The sequence below is a fragment of the Mastomys coucha genome, unplaced genomic scaffold (assembly GCF_008632895.1).
Source record: "Mastomys coucha isolate ucsf_1 unplaced genomic scaffold, UCSF_Mcou_1 pScaffold13, whole genome shotgun sequence".
Lineage (NCBI taxonomy): Eukaryota > Metazoa > Chordata > Mammalia > Rodentia > Muridae > Mastomys > Mastomys coucha.
Genome location: NW_022196895.1, coordinates 21,737,704 through 21,754,456, shown reverse-complemented (window position 1 = coordinate 21,754,456; position 16,753 = coordinate 21,737,704). Strand labels below are relative to the sequence as shown.

The 16,753-nt window shown below is 48.2% G+C and overlaps 1 protein-coding gene across 41 annotated transcripts in view; it reads left to right on the top strand.

The window, feature by feature from the left end:
- The window catches only part of Celf4 (CUGBP Elav-like family member 4), a 280,589-nt gene that overhangs the window by 235,966 nt on the left and 27,870 nt on the right, over window positions 1–16,753 (top strand). The gene's annotated exons all lie outside the window — the stretch shown is intronic.

Genomic DNA, 16,753 nt, shown 5'->3' with positions numbered 1-16,753 from the left:
AAACTGGCCTTGAACTCCCTGTGTAGCCTCAAACCTCTCAGCTTTCTCCTGTCACTACTTCCCAAATGCTAGGCTTACAATTCCATGCCACTGCACTTGGTTTGTATGGTGCTGACTGTAAAGCCCTGGGCTTCAGAGATGCTAGGCAAAGACTCCACCCACTGGGCTGCATCTCCAGTGCTCCTCCCCCCGGAAGTGTTTTATTCATTCATCCGATTGTTCCAAAAACATTAGGCAGCATAGCCACCTGCCAGGCCCTGTGCTAAGTGCTGGTACATGGTCTTCACCCTCTTTGGATTTAGATGACGGGAGACAGGAAGTAAAGGGGCTCCAGTGGAGAACACCTGGAGAGATGGATGGTATAGAAAGAAGGGGGCTATCACAGTCCTCACCGGAGAAGCGAGCATTGGCAGATCTTTGGGTTGTTTTATACGCAGTCTGGATGCTCCTCCAGGCCAGGTTTCAGCTATGGACCCCCCAAGATCCCATGGCCAGGTGTTCCTACCTGTTATCTGCCAATTATACCTGCTCAAAGACTGAACAATGATTGATGTCTAGGACAAAAACAGAGGAGTTGATTTATGAGTTGCATCTTTCCCAGCTTAGAGACTGGTCCTCGGGGTGGAGACAAACATTGTTTTAAAAATAATAATAATTAGGATCAAGACAAGGAAAAGATCAGACATAGCATCTCTCCAGGACGGAGAAAACACTGAGGGAGGTATGGCCATAAGAAGAGACATCGGATAGGGCCATGGGCACACAGGGCTGCTGTGGTCAGTCACTTTTAAGGTATCATGAGGTCCAGGGATGGACTAAGATCCAAACATTTATAAATGAAGAGGCTGGAGATCTGAAGCTGGCAGACCTGACATCCCAGAAATAACCTTTGACAAAATTTTAGAATAAAATTGTCACACTGGTGTCTTGAGAACAACTGAGGACACATGACAGGGAGTTAGAAAACAGCATGGTTTGCCCGCAGTGATTCACAGCAGGGGAACGGAGTGTGTGTTTGTTAAGCAGGTGCCCCCTTGGATACATGGAAGAATAGGGCCTAACCTGTATCATGTCACCTAGTGAAGCCAGGTGGCAGAGTTACCTCAGTGACTCAGGGCAGCAAAGGAGGTCTCTATCCTCCGCTTAGAGCACTTTTATCAAGGATTTTGTAGAGTGAGGAGGTCAGAAACTCTAAACTTCTGAGGCCCCACACTATCTCAAGGATGAGATGCTGGTAATATATTCGGGATCCAAAAACATCTCCCCATGAAGTTCTCATTCCTAATGCCAAAACACAAGAGTTCCTGGTCTTCCTTCCATCATCTTCCCATCCAGCAGAAATGCAGATTCTACCTACTCCCTTCTTAATGCCCATGACCTACACCCCAGGGTTGGAGGGAGTAGAAAGATTTTGTGGACATTTTGTACAACTGCTGATCCAGAGGGCATCTATCAGTAAGTTTGTATCATTTTCCCCTTCTTCTTGACCCCACGTTTCACATGGTAACCAGACAGCCCGGGTCCTGGTCCCTTGGAAAAACTGATGGAAGCTACGACCCTTTCTCTAGGAAAAATGTACAGAAGAATGGGTAGTGCTGGCTCTTTGTGTGTGTGGTGGTGGTGCAGGGTTGGTTGCAGAACTTCTCCAGACAGTCCTATAACGACTTAGGAAACCATGAGCTTTCGGTAGTCAGCCCCTGCTAGGTAAGCCATGTTGCAGTTATTGGGCACTCACTAGGACTCAGACTATTCTTTTGTTTGTGCTAGTGTGAGGATAGTATTCACCCAGGCTTTTGGTTCTATAGTGCATTAGATAGTGTCCCCAAACTCATGTCTACTCACAAGCCATGAAAATGGCTTTACTTAGAAGAAGAATCATTGCAGATGTAGTCAAGGTAAAATGAAGTCATGGGGAACTAGGAGACTAATGTGACTGGTGTCCTTAGGAGGAAATATGGCACCAACACAGGGAAAAGGGACATCCAGATGTGATAATGAAAACAGACTGGTATGATATAGCTACATGCTGAAAGAGGTCAAAATGCTGGTTAACACCAACAGCAAGGCAGAGTCAGGGAATGGTGCTCTCCCAGGGTCTGAGAGAGAACTCAGTCCTGATGATCCTTTCTAAGAAGAGGACGCTGCTGCTGCCTCAAGCCCTACATCATTGTTCTCGGTGATAGGATGGCCTAGGAAACAATGGCAGAACCTGAAGGAGGGCTCTAGAGCAGAGGATGAAGGGAAGGTGTCCCAGGGGGTCCTCAGCAAGTGTGGATGGAGCTCTGCTTTGTCCTTCATCCCAACCACACTTCTGAGTTCCAGTTGGTGTGCATGGAAACCATGGCACCAGACAGCCCCCAGATCTTTGCCAACAAGAAAGTTCCAGGCCAAGTGGAGAAAAGTTAGAAATCCCAGCCCATCCATCTTCATAAATTTTATTACAGCCTGCCAGTTTAGACTAATGACTAATTTACTGTATAAAATGCCAGGAGCATTTTTTTTATTTTGTTAATTAATTATCTCAAACAAAGGTGAAATTTATAAAAAGTGTCCAGAAACAGTGAGTATTGTAAAATTGCCTTGCAGCATGAGATGAAATTATAGCTAACATAGGATCGGGTTATTACTGTATTGACTTAGTTGCTTTATGACTTTGTAATGGATTCCTTCATTATTTTCTTAGGATTGTGGCATTCATGATTGCATTAAGTCTATTAGTCTATGCAAATATCATTAGGCACTACTAATAACCTCAGCCACTCCCACCCATCCCAGGGAGTGTACTAAGTAGTTGTCTGGGTGGGTCACTTCTAGCATCAGGGAGGATGTAAGGCCAGAGGTACTTTTGAAATGCCCCATCCAACAGGTAGGAACCTTAATGAGGATTTTTGAGGATCTCAGGGTGGTCTCCCCATCCTGAGCTATTTTACATCTTTCCCCATTAATAAACCTGAGGTGGCACCATAAATCTTCATCCCTTTAGAGGAAGGCTTTGGAGGCACACATGAAATTTTTTTTCCAGAAAGAAATATGTATTGACACGCTATCTGTCATGGAAATGACAAGATGTTCAATGGGAGAATCTCAATCTGTTCCGCTGCTCTAACAAAAATATCATAATCTGGGTGACGCATCACCCGCAGAAATTTCTCTCTCGTAATCCTAGAGGCCAGGAGATACAAGCCCACCAGGATGCCAATAGATTCAGTGTCTGATAGCCTGACTCCACAGAAAAGGAACACACAAGCTCTCTCAAAGGTTTTTGTGAGATAAGGCCTTGCCTAGTCTAGACTGGCCTTGAGCACACTTCATGATGTAATAAACTTGGACTTATGGTTCTCTAGTCCTCAGCTCCCAAACACTGAGATTACAGGGATGTGGCAATGTCTGGTTTCTGGCATGCTGGAGATCAAACCCAGGACCTTGTGCAGGCTAGACAAGTGCTTTACTAATTGAGCTCCACCCTCAAGGAACCAATTCCATTTTCAAGGGTTCTTCCCTCATGACCTAACCTATCACCTGAAAAAGATTCCTAAAATCATTACCTTTCATGGCAGGACTCCTCTGTACGGATTCTGGGAAGACACAAACATTTAAGCCATAGCAGAAAGCATTAGAGCCTCCTGTGCTAGACAAGGAAGGGATTGGTCAGTACTATGAGAACAGGACCTGGTTACGTGTACTATTGGTGAAGTTGAGCAGAATGGGATTTCTAGCAGATGTCTGTAGACTCTGGAGACCGTGGGGGATGTCCTCACTCTAGCAGGATAGAAGAGCATGATGGGGAGAGGTGACCATGCTGTGAACAGCCACCAGTCAGTCAAAGAGAGCCTAAGTAGATGTAGCCTCTGAACATTATCAGGCCAGCCCATTGCTGCAGTGCAACCCAAGTCTCTGCACCAAATACAGAGCTGAGTGCAAGGTAACACCGTTGGTCCTTCCTAGAAGCTAACTAGCCAGGCTGTTAGGATAGTTTGTGTCCGTGAGTTCTGTTTCTTTTCCCAACTGGAACTGGCTCAGCCTCCTGATCTTTAGTCTGTGGTTTACTCTTTATTACACTCTTTGTTTTGTTTGTTTGTTTGGTTGGTTGGTTTTGGTTTTTGGTTTTTCAAGACAGGGTTTCTCTATATAGCCCTGGCTGTCCTGGAACTCACTCTGTAGACCAGGCTGGCCTCGAACTCAGAAATACTCCTGTCTCTGCCTCCCAAGTGCTGGGATAAAAGGCACATGCCTTTTATCCCACCACTGCCTGACTATTACACTCTTTGTTACAACATTGTTTATAGAGCTGTTACTTTGTGGCAGGTCAAGCCCACCCTACCTCATCAGAGGGCCCATGCCTTAGTAGCAGAGATGCTGAGTCAGGTGTTTGCTAGGAGCCTTGTGTGGGATGCAGTACCTCACTCTCCTAGTAATATCATCTTGGCCATGTCACAGGATGAACCTGAAGTTAGACACAGAAAAGGACAGAATCTGAGCCAGTTAGCAGTACATGGAGGGAAGTTTACTCACCCCAGGTCTGGGGCGGTTCTGCCCCAGTACAGATAAGGAGTTGTGGTCTCTCAGGTGAGCTGAAACCTTCTGAGCCTTGTGTGGTTGCTTGTGTTTGCTCCACTTGGGAGATCCCAGCACCCTTCTTGATCAGCATTCCCAGACTTTTCAAGGTGAGGAAGCCAGTATTAACATAAAAAATTCATCAGCTTCTCCGCTTGACAGATGTTACACTTTGAGTAGCCATTGTTCAAGAGAATACAAAATGACAAACAGCTACCTTGAATTCAATGGTGCTTTCATATGGATTTGTGTTTTTAAATCACAGCAATATCTTTAGGCATCTGAAAAATAGTCACATATACCTACAAAAGAAGCATTTCGCAGAGCAGTGCTGGCACATGCCTTTAATCCCTGTACTTGGGAGGCAGAGGCAGGTGGATTTCTGAGTTCTAGGCCAGCCTGGTCTGCAGAGTGAGTTCCAGGACAGCCAGAGCTATACAGAGAAACCCTGTCTCAAAAAAACAAAACAAAATAAAACAAACAAAGAATCATTTCAGATGGAGTTGGTAGACCAAACTTGAGATGCCTCAGACCTCAAGTTCAAGTGACACAGCTACCTTCTGCCCGTCCAAGTACTGTCCTCAAGAAGCTGAAGAGGGTGAGGACAGACAGGGAGCACTTTCTGCCCAGAATGGATCCAGAGAGCCTGAGCTTTGTTCGCTCGAGCCCCTCTTTCTCCATCAGCCTCTTCAGCCTGCTTGGTTTGGGCTTGGGTGGAGCAGCCCCCTTTCTTATTCTGTATTTAGCCCCTGGCCCCACGGTGGCTTTCCCATAGCTCAGTCTGCTCTCTTCTGCCTCCCGGTTGCCATAGCTCCAATCTCCAGTCACCCCCATCCCTAATCCTTTTTCTGGCTACTGATGAGTACCACCTTCTCCTTTTCCATCCTGCTCTCCTTGATCATAAAAGGTGTTTTCTATCTAGATCAGTCTCACTGGAGTGGCAAGTCACCTCATCTCAAAACCCAGTCTGAAGTGAAGAGAGGGAAATTCCTCAGAGGGTAGACCTCCAAAGATAGACTGACAGCCATGCGCACATGAGCAGTGTACTGCACACTGCTGCACAGAGCAGAGAAGGTGTGGTCCAGCTGCCAGACAGCAGCTCAGATCCTTCAAGCACTTACCGCCAGTGTGAGCTTCAGCCTGCTACTTAGCCTCTCTGAGCCTTCATTAGCTGCTCTCTGTCAAATGGGGGCAGGGACCACGCAGCCCTGAAACAGGGCACAGAACAGACTGGAAGATGTCTGGCTGAAGCAGAAGAGGGAGCTAGTGAGCTGAAGGCTTCAGCCACTTTCTTCACTTCCAGTTACCTGCTTCATCAAAGTGGACTTGGCAAGAATTATCCTGCCAGGTTACTGGTTACTTCCTTTGAGGATTGGTTGTCAGAGCGAGGCTCATACCTTCCTCTTCAAAATTCACTTTTCTAGTTGCTCATAACTGAGCTGTGATTCTTTGAGTTTTTCTATTCTCTAGATTTCCTTCTTCCCCCCCATCTTGCCTGAGAAAGGGAAAACAGGCCTTTGTTCTCTCAAGCCCCTCTTTCTCTATCAGCCTCTTCAGCTTGCTTGGCTTGGGCTTGGGTGGAGCAGCCCCTTTCTTATTCTGTATTCAGACTCATGGGTCACAGTCTTCAGCCATGAAGATGCTAGAGCCTGGCAAACTCTTCCTGTTCTGTGATATCTCAGTCCCCTATGTCAGCCCTCCTTCATCTTACCTTAGCAATTTACTGTGTCCTGGGCTTCTAGAGCTCGGCCAGTCATGCCCTAATTTGGAAGGGTCAAAGTCTTTTATCTCTCACTAGTGTATTGTACATCATTTGTTGCCTGTGTGACTGAGTACGGAATAATAGATGGGATTCAGGATAGCTCAGGACTGGCATTGTAGGTTCTAGGGCATGTAGGTCTTGTTTCTCTGTCAAATGAACTTCATAATATCCAAATACTGCCAAACAGAAGTTTCCAGAAACCGCCCCTTACTGGCAAGACCTGCCGCCTTTGTTGACCACGCCAGCCATGCACCAATGGTGACTACTTAGTTTCCTAGAGCAAGCTGACATTCCCCTTCTGATTCTATTGGTCACTAGACATAATGTTTGTTATGCAGTTCCCAGAGTCATGTGTCTTCCTGAGTCTGTCAGAGCTTGATGAACACCCCCAGGTGGGGGTGAGATGCCGCATTTTATACCATAGATGAATACTCAGGAGCCAGACTACCTGGATTCAAATTGATTCTGCTGCTTATGAGCTCTGGGACCTCTAGAGAGCTGCTAAACTCTTCTATTCCTCACTTTATATATCTGTAAAATGGGATGATAGTGGAGCCCACTTCATAAAGCCAGAGGGCTCAGTGCAGAGCTTGCTTGATCTATAGTGAGTGCTGAAGATGAATTAGTTCTCATGGTTCCTTCTAAGGCCATGCTCTCTGACCATGAGAATGAATAGCTTCAGCTCTGTGCATACCCATATGGGCCACCACCTGCCATCTAATTACAGGGCAGAATCAGCCCTGCCAGACTTCAAAAGCCAAGTCACTCCACTGAGTTAGAAGCCACAGCCTTGGCCTTTGTGAACAAAACACCTAGACTCTTCCTCTTCTCCCAGGAAGGGAGGTTCTCATCGAGTGCATCTGGGGTTCAGGAGGTGACCTTGGCTCACCAGTAGACCAGGGAAAGCCATGTGAATTTTCAGGGATCCACAAATAACCAACTTGATTGAAATCTGTCCTAAGCAGAAGCCCATTGGGAAGCATAGAATGTCAGGGCCTGGGATAGAAAGGCAGGTGTCTGGAGTCAGCATGGGATCCTTCCTTTAAGAGCCCACACGCCGACGTTATAGAGGCTGTGACGTTTTCTGACCTTTATATTCAGAGCCTTTATCTGAAGTTCTAGGAAGCCTGTCAACCATCCACCATCCACACTTACCTATTGCTCTTCGTGTGCCATCCATCATAAATCTATCTGCTTGCAGCCTTCATTTTTCTCTCATCTGTGTATCTATCTATCATCTAACATTTAATCTGGAGAGCTAGCCTTTATTAATCATGTCTACCATCCATCCATCTCTGTGTCTTTCTAGACTCCATTATCAGTCATGAGTTAACACAATGTATACTTAAGCAAGGGACTTCTAGGTTCCAGGAGAGAGGGCAACAGTGACTCTAGGAGGGTTGGGTGGGAAAGCAGAACGGGGCTGGGTAATGAAAGGAGAGCTGAGACTTCTCCTCAAAGCAGGGCTGGCCTGCTGGGTGCAAAAGAGAGAAGAGAGGAAGAGGAGGAAGAGTCTGAAAAGCCACTGGAAGGTTGCTGACATAGAACCTTCTCCTTTCTCTACTTCCCAAAGTCAGACAGCATCTTTCAGGATGGTCCTGTGAGTGATAGGAAGGGGCAGGGAGAATGCCTGGGCTCTGGTGTCAGTCAGGGCATAGAACATATGGTGCTGCCATCCTTCCCAGCACCAGCAGAAGCTAGAATCCTGCCTCTCCCTACAGGCAGGTGGGAAGCCAGAGCTGTAGGGCCTGAATAGAGACAGCCGCCAGGAGAAGCTTACTACAGTACATTCTTCCCAGCAATGGCTGCATACCAGTATTGTCTGGGTAGCTTTCTAAAACCAAAACCGAAATGCGCGCGCCTGGACAACACAGATCAATCGATCAAACCTGACGCTGAGGCCAGCCCTAGGCACCTGTATTTTGAAAGTCTCCAAGCAATCTTCATGGCAGGCACAGCTGAAAAATCATCCTACAAGATCTGTGATTCTTGCCAGTTATCTCTGAAGGACAGTAATTCCCATGAAGAGAGAGCAGGACATTAGGCTCTGAAGAGATCCAGGGAGGCACCTAAGCCCACTTTCTGAGCTGAATCCTCGTCTTGCATGGAGGTCAGTGGGGCCGCTGCAGGAAAAGCTCAGGAGGTGTTCCCACTCTGGAAGAGTTAGGGCTGGGTGGCCTCTGAGGACCGCATCCTTTTTCCTTCTTCCTCTTTTCCTCCTCCTCTGGGTTGACGGGCAGAGCCGCGAAGCAGACTTGGGAGCCACAGTCTCCGGGCCATCCCTCTTGGTGCCCTGTAAAGGAATGATCTGGACCCTGGGCTTGCCTACCCATACCTACTCCAGTGAGCCAGATGCAAACTCTCACCTTCTCCAGCGCCTACTAGAATGGCTCGTCTTCAGTATTAGAAATAGGTGGAAGGCCAGAGAGCAGACATTTACCCTGTGCCTCAGCATACCTCACTTTGTGCTTTGAATGGTGATGGGTCATGAACACACAGAAGCTATGAATGCCTATTCTTCGGGGCTGTGGGAAGCCAGACCACAGCTGAGAGGATCTGAGGCGCCCATGGGGGTCGGCAGACAACTAGGCCAGGTTGTCTGCAGGCAGTGACAGCCACCCTGAGCTTTATTCCTCCCCAGCAGCAAGATTCAACTTTAGGCTCTGCTTGGCAGTTACTAGAGACAAACAGTTCTATTTCTTATATTTATATTGATTGATTATATTTATATTAATATATGATCTTATATTTCTTCCCCAGCTCTGTGGCTAGATGTGGCCCTGTCAGCACTCTAGTCCTTGGTCTCTTATTCTCTGGCCCCCACTTGCTCTCTTGGGGACCCACCAGACCACTGGCCATCCCCTGCAGAAACCCCCTCCCCTGGCTGTAACACAGCTCTGCTTCGTCTGTCTCCTTGAGAGCTGAGGACAAACTGGCCATCATTTATGCTCCAGCATGATATGAAAGGGGGAAAAAAAGGCCCCAATTATGCTATAAATTATCCTGTGATGGGTGAAATGCAGGCTACTGTGCCAGACGCCAGTGGAAACCCCATTAGACAACAGGGTTCGGCTGCTGAGAAGTCCCCACAGAACACCAGGCCGTCTGTTGTGTGCTGTGCGCCTGGGAAGGATAATGTACCCGATCAAATGTATAATCAGTTACCTGGAGAGATGACTGTGCACTGCCTGCTCAGCAAAAGGTGACTTCTAGATAAAGCCACCACATGTCCCAGGCTCCTGCTGGGAGCCCTGATGTGCCTAATTCACAGATGGAAGGTCAAGAAGAGCGGCAGCAAGAGAAGTGGGTGTGGCCTCAATCACAGTCTCCACCTCCATCCCCTGAATCTGTGCAGAACCTCAAGGTTTGGATCTGGCCCAATTCAGAACCCCCATTAGGGACTTTAGAGAACACAAGAATGAAGGAACCATTTCTGCTTTGCTCCCCACTTCTACAAGGTAGTAAGGTACCCCACCTTCTAGGTCCCCTTTACATATGTCTCAAAGTCTGTCCCTCTGGCCTGAACCGATGCCAAGCAATGACGAAGACATTTGAAGGAAACAGAGATTGTCCGTAGAGCATGGTTCAAGCCATAGTGTCTACACCTCAAACTTTCTGTGTGATTGGGAGAAAAGAGCCTTCCTGTACAGATCAGGTGTCCTGTGTACTCCAGAACAAAGAGATTTACATCTTGGGCACCCAGGGGACTTCATAACAAGGGATCTTGGCAGAGGAGTGGACAAGACTATGATGGGAGTTTGAGCAACGATCCCTGGGAACTGAGCAGTGGGTAATGAAGGCCCCACCCATTCACCCACTTCAGGGCTCTGAGCTGGATCCCTGGCCTACACAAAACAAAGCAGGGTGGTTATTGGGCATTTGCAGGTAGTCTGGGCAAAGATAGAGGAAAGAGAAGGCAGAGAGTGAGGACTCTAAGTAGCCCCATCTTCCACTAAGAACAAGGGGAGAAACCTGTGCACTACAGCTCCATTCAGGCCACCAGGTCTGAGTCCCGCCTCCTCCAAAGGCTCGGTCAGAGTTCTTGGGATAGGCCCTTACCTTTTGTGTGGCTCAGTTTCCTCATTTGTACACTGTGAATAGTGTCTGCCATGCTTGTAGAGCACATACTTGTACATCTAGGTCCTGGTCCCTTTTGGGTAAATAGAACAGGTTCTGCCGACACAGCAGGATCAGAGCAGGCCCGCTCAGGGCATTAAGAACTCCATGACATTAGAGGGCAATCCTGCAAGCTTGCATTATGCAGAGACATTGAGACTGGGTGGGCCTGGGAGTCTCCAGTGAGCCACAGAAAACTAATGGTGCTAAGAATGAGGGACAGACAGAGTCTATTTGGGACTTGATGGGCACAGGAAAGGGAAATGAGCCAAGTCTGAGAGGCCTTGTCTGGTTTCCAAGTGTCAAAGGTGAGGCTCGGGGCTCAGTCCTTTGGATACCAGTTGATAGAAGGAGAAGGAGAAAGGGGTGTGTATGGTGTATGTGTGGATGGAGGGGGAAGCAGAGAGGGTGCATGTGCCTGCAAACCCTGGCAACACCCACGCCCCATGGGCCCTCCAGAATCCAGCTCCCACCTTTCAGATCACTTCCTATTCCTCAAGCCCATTATCTCTCTACAGCAGTGGTTCTCAACCTTCCTGATGCTGAGACCCTTTAATTCAGTTCCTCATGTTGTGGTGACCCCCAACCATAAAATGATTTCATTGCTACTTCATAACTGTAATCTTGCTGCTCTTATGAATCATAATGTAAATATCTGTGGTATCTAATGGTCTTAGGGGACCATTGTGAAGGAGTCATTTGACACCCAAAAGTGTCATGATTCACAGTTGTGAAACCTTGCTCTAAACTCTGCTCTCACTGAGGCGGGTGTACACTCAGCCCCCAGAGGACATTCATTTCTTCCTTTCTGAGGGCTTCCTGAGGTCATCACCACAACTCCCTATGCCTATTGCAGCCCCCACCCCCCAGCCCCCAGGACTCACTGAACAGGGGAACTCATTCACTCATGCCAGCAGCTGCTCACTGAGAATCTACTACATGCCAGACCTGTTGGTCACTGGCGAATGAGCAGGCCCGGGCATTCATTCATGGAAGAGCAGAATGGAATTAGCTTCGTACAGTTGCTAGAGACAGAAGCTATTGTGTAGAACGTAGGAAGGACAGGCTCTACCTTGGTTTTAGCTGACACTCCAGCTGCCATTTGGAGAGCAGAGAACAGGGTCTGGAGGTCATATCAGAGAGAAAGAGAAGGCAATGGGCAGCGATGGCTCCTCATCTAAGGAGGGGAAGAAGGACCAAGGATAAAGCTGGCTAAAGGGATGCAAGAGGAGAAATGGATGCTTTCTCTAGCTTCTGTTTCCTCACACACCAACATCAAACAACCCAGTCCTGGAGGGAACTAGTCAGATCAAGGCCTGGCACTGCCTTTGCCCGTGGGGCCAGAGGGGTGAGGGTCTTCATTTGCATTCCATTGCAGTCTCCATGCCAGCAGTCTTTGATCTGGTTTGATGTCTCCTTCAGCCTCTTCCCAGGCCATAAGCCTTTCATCCTCAGGAGGCAGTTTCCAGCCCAGCTGCCTGTCACTGGCTCTGGCTCTGTCACAGTGGGGGGTAGGGAGGAACCATGGAGCAGAAAGGAAGGGGGAGGGCATTATTCTCCTCTCTCTATTGGGTCTTTCCCTGCAAGAGCTCTTCTGAGGCCTGGCAGTTGACCCCTGAGACCCAAGTAAGGAGGACAGCCAACGTGGCTGTCAGCTTCAGAGGGATCCAAAGCTGCCTTTGCTTTCCTGGTGGGTCCAGTGGAACTGAGAACTGGCTGCATCACCGAAACAGTGGGCCACCATCTAGGAAGGAGGTTGATCACTGTCCATGGTCTCCCTGTGTAGAGGACAAGTCTGAGGCTAGGTGCTGCCACTGGCAGCAGTGAGGGGGCTACCATGGGGAATGGAGAAGAGAGCACAGGGGCTTCTGGGAGTGGGAATGACATAGTCTGGCAACCCTGGAAACTGCACACATAGATGCAGGTTCAGATGAGTTGGTGTGGTACCTACTTGTCCATAGATGCTTGACTGATATGGCCTGGAGGAGTTAATACAAATGTCATATGGAGATGGTCATTATAGCTAGGGCAGAGCAGGTAGAGGTGTCCCTTGTTTTGGCTCCTTCCAGATAGACATCCCAGAGGACACTGGGGAGCCTCTCGGTGGTCCATGAAACATTGGTCGACAATCAGGAAGGTTTAAGGAAAATCTAGCTTCTTAGGTTGTCCAGACTGTCTGCCCAATTCAGTGCACCACACCTTGCTTTATAGCCAGCAGCCCTGTGGGTAAGCAGCAGAAACGGCTACTAACAGTGACAGTAACAAGCACTTATTGAACACTTATTCTCTGACAGACCCTGTCCTAAGAGTTTCAGAAAAGTCCAGCTCACTTCATCATTACCTGGCTCTATCCAGGGAGAGCACACGCCTTGTCTAAAGGTACATAGCCAGAAAGTTCTGGAAGCAGGATTCGAAAGAGCTTCATTTCCTATTAGGGCTGCCTTGTTCTTCCTGTTCTGTCGAGTGTGACTCCCTGTAATCCATTTAAGAAAGGTTTTAGCTGATCCATAACTGATATTCACCCCCTAAATTCATGTCTGTGGGGCTTCAGGGATTTACCCAAGGAGGCACCTTCAATGGGGAACAGTTACACAGTAAATGAGCACCCAAGGGACTCTAGAGGGCCCAGCATGGGATGCCCCCAGTGCTCTACGCTTCGCCAAGAGGAAGAGTTTGCAGACCCATGCCTTGTCCACACATGGGCTAAAGCTTTGTGGGTAGGAGAGATGCCTCTAGCTCTATCAATGGCCATGTGTGGACTGGCCCACAGTCTTAGCATCTCCTGCCTCCCGCCATCCTACTCACCAGCCACATAACCAGAAACTATTGATTCTCACTCATCTCGCTGCTTAACCCCAGAGTTCTCCCTAGCTTGTACCTCCACAATATACACAACACCCCCCCCCCGACTCCAGCACTTGGAGGAAAGTTCTGCAGCAGTTAAAAAAGAAAACAATATTCACAATTTGATTGAGGTCCATGGTACCCTAGCAACCATCTACCTTTAAGCAGGAAGTATTGTTTAGCACTGAGGGTAATGGGTTAATCAAACTTTGAAATTTCTAACTGGAATTTGAGCATTATCATCAAGGTGTTGGCCTTTGGCAAGTCTAGTGGCTCTTTTGTCAGCCACCCCTTGCCCTTCTGGTGCCAATCGCCCTGTCTGGCCAACAATGTGCTCCCCAGGAGAGTCTGTGCTGGGTTTAGACTGTCTAAGCCAAGCCAAAGTCTGAAGCTCCCATTCAACGGCTGTCCTTATCAAGCCCTTTGTCTAGTACTATGGCAATGCTCCCGGGTTACAAACTCTCTCCGGTTGTAGTGAGGACCCTTCCTCCTGCCACACTGTTCTGAAGACCAGGTTAGACAAACGAGTGAGTGCAGGAGCCTTCATCTCTGCGCAGCCAGAGATTTCTGCAAGCACCTCTGCTGCCTCTTCACACTCTCCACCAGCATCCTGGGAAGCTCAGCCCAGGGCATTTTATAGGTGGAAAAAGCTCAGAGTCACACTGGGGCTCTGAGACAATAAATCTCTCCCAGGCTGGGAGAACGGGAGGTGTTATGTGCTGCTTGGCAGGGAGAGCAGACAGGAAGCAAATGAGAAGCAAGGTCCCAGGGTTCTTTTTTTGCAAGCCCAGACACCAGAAGGAATCTCCACTACATCCTTGACTACACTGCAGAAAAGAATTTCAGGCTAGCCAGAGTGAGACAAAGTTGAAAGTTTATTATAAGGGAGAGCAGCATATGTTTCAGATATAAGCCCTGGCAGGGAGTGGGGGGCAGGGAGAACAAGAAGGAGGGAGAGGAACAGTGAACTCTACATACTCAAGTATAGCTATGGAGCTCCCATGACTCCTTGCTCAGACTCTCCAGGTTGTAGGTCTGCAGGTCATATCTCTAGCCCAGCTTCTTGGGAACCTTCTGGCCATAGCATGCCCTCTCTCCAAGCCAGCCCCTACTGGCTTGTAGCCCGGAGCTATTAAACATGACCATCCACTAGGAATCCAGACATGACTATTCTCTGGGGCTCCATGGCAGAGATTTGGGGCTCATAATGCAAAAGCTTTGGATCCCCACGTACAACCTTTCCACATTCAGAAAGAGAAAAAACTCAGAAGCAAATGCCCCCTCCCCCAATCCCAAGGTTCATCTCAGATTCATTTCTCAGGCACACAGTAAGTTTCCAAAGGGCCTGGGAGGCTCTGCTTGGCCCTTCCACTGGTGGCTATAAATACCTTCTCTTGACACTTACCTGGGCACTCTGACAAGCTCAAGCTTATTTCCCATGGGGATATGACATCCAGATCCAGAGCCGAGCTGCCCTCTCTTGGAAAGGCATCTCCCTTCCAGGATGTCATTCTCCTGGCCCCAGAACTCCAGGCACTTCTGCACATTCAAAGATATCAGCACTCCCAGTTTTAAAGAAAAAAAGGGGGGGCAGCAAGGGCCCTAGGATCCAGAAGCAGAGGGTAGATGAGGCCTTGGCTGGAGTTCACTACATTCCAGGGTAGAGATGACTTTTTTGGCTAAAGCAGGGCGGAGCAAACCAAGGAGAAACTGCATCCATGTCCTCTCCCTATGGCATAAAGAATCCCAAATAATTTTGCTATTATTCTTCACTAGGCACTGTTCCCCCATCAACTCCCAGAACCATAGGCAGGATGGTCACATTGTTCCCATCTTATTGACCTCGAAAACTGAGGCATGAGGCAGTCAGTTATAAGCTGGGCAGCAAGGAAACTGAATATGACGTGCTGGGCCTGCCCAGGAGGTCCACACCAGACTCAGAATCCTTCTAGCCCTTGATATGAAATACAAGCCTTAGGACTAACTCCATGGTAACAAAATCCGAATAGAAAGGAAAAATACAAACCAATGACACTCAGGATCCAGATAGGAACATCTGCATTGTGTAGCCTTCATCAGAGAAGAAATCTGGAGCCAGGTCTGCTTTGCTGTCTTGTAGCTTTTGGGAAAAGTGAGCTAGCTACGTTTTTTTTTTTTCCCCTGGAGTCATCAAAGTGGTCAGCAAGGAGGCAGCTTGGCACCCTGCATGTTGAAAAAGGTCTCCAGAGAACTCCATAGCAAAGGGAGACTCAGGGGAGAGGACAACAAATAGGGGGAGAAGCACCACTGGCAACAGGAAAGAGGCAGGATAGAAAGGCTCTGTGGATGAATTCTAATGCAATCACAGAAGCTGCACGAAGATAATAAAGGAATACATTCAGACAGCAGGAGGGTGAGGCAAGGAACTGAGTCCCAGGCTTTAAATCAACATCACGAAGGAGGCACCAAGCCTTTCTGAAGAGAGGAAAGAGAATTTTTTTAAGGGGGAAGGTCCAAAGTTAAGGAGGCTACAGGATTTTAGTCTTTTGGAGATACCGTAGATGAACTTGGGGCCCTTAAAGAGCACCCGGCTGAGGCAGAGACAAGCTTCACATGCTCCCAGGAAGTACTGAAAATGCTTCTGTTTCAGGCTCCCACCTTCCTCTCAAAGGGCTCCCTCTGCTCTGCCTCTCTCCCAGCTTCCTATCTTTAAGGCAGAGGTTTTCAACCTGTAGGTCTGTGAATCCTTTGGGGTTGAGCAACCCCTCTCACAGGAGTTGTATATCAAATATTCTGCATACCAGATATTTACATCACAACTCATAACGGTAGCAAGATTACAGCTCTGAAGTAGCAACAAAAACAATGTTATAATTGGGAGTCACCACAACATGAGGAACTGTATTAAAAAGAATTGTAGCATTAGGAAGGTTGAGAACCAGTATGCGGGGTTTTTATCCTCTCTCTCTCTCTCTCTCTCTCTCTCTCTCTCTCTCTCTCTCTCTCTCTCTCTCTCCCTCTCTCTCTCTCATTTCTACCCATCCAGTTTCTCCCTAGGCTTTGCTTCCAATCCTCTTACTTGCCATTTCCTCGCTCTTCTTCACTGCATTCTTTATACTTTTTCTCTCTCATTCTTCTTGGTCTCTGGGTCTCTGATGTCCATTCCCACCCCAGAGCTTGCAGTTGGTGAGCTAGGGGCACTGCAAGCCTGAAAATGAAATGAGGCTGGAACGCACAGCCCCATCACAGACCGAAGCAAACCCAGAACTTTCCCTGTCCAGATCTGGTAGCCTGCCAGGCTGCTGGTCCACGAGCCAGGAGTTCACAACATGTCCAGCAGGTTAGATGAGGAGTTAAAATTCACCCATCATAAATGAGTGCACCAGGTTGACGTGGGGACCTGGGATGGCTAGAGAAGGAATGCTCTGCTCTGCACAGGTCACGCTCTCACTCCATCCGTTCCAGAGTTCCAGAATCAAATCGAGGGGCTGATATTGA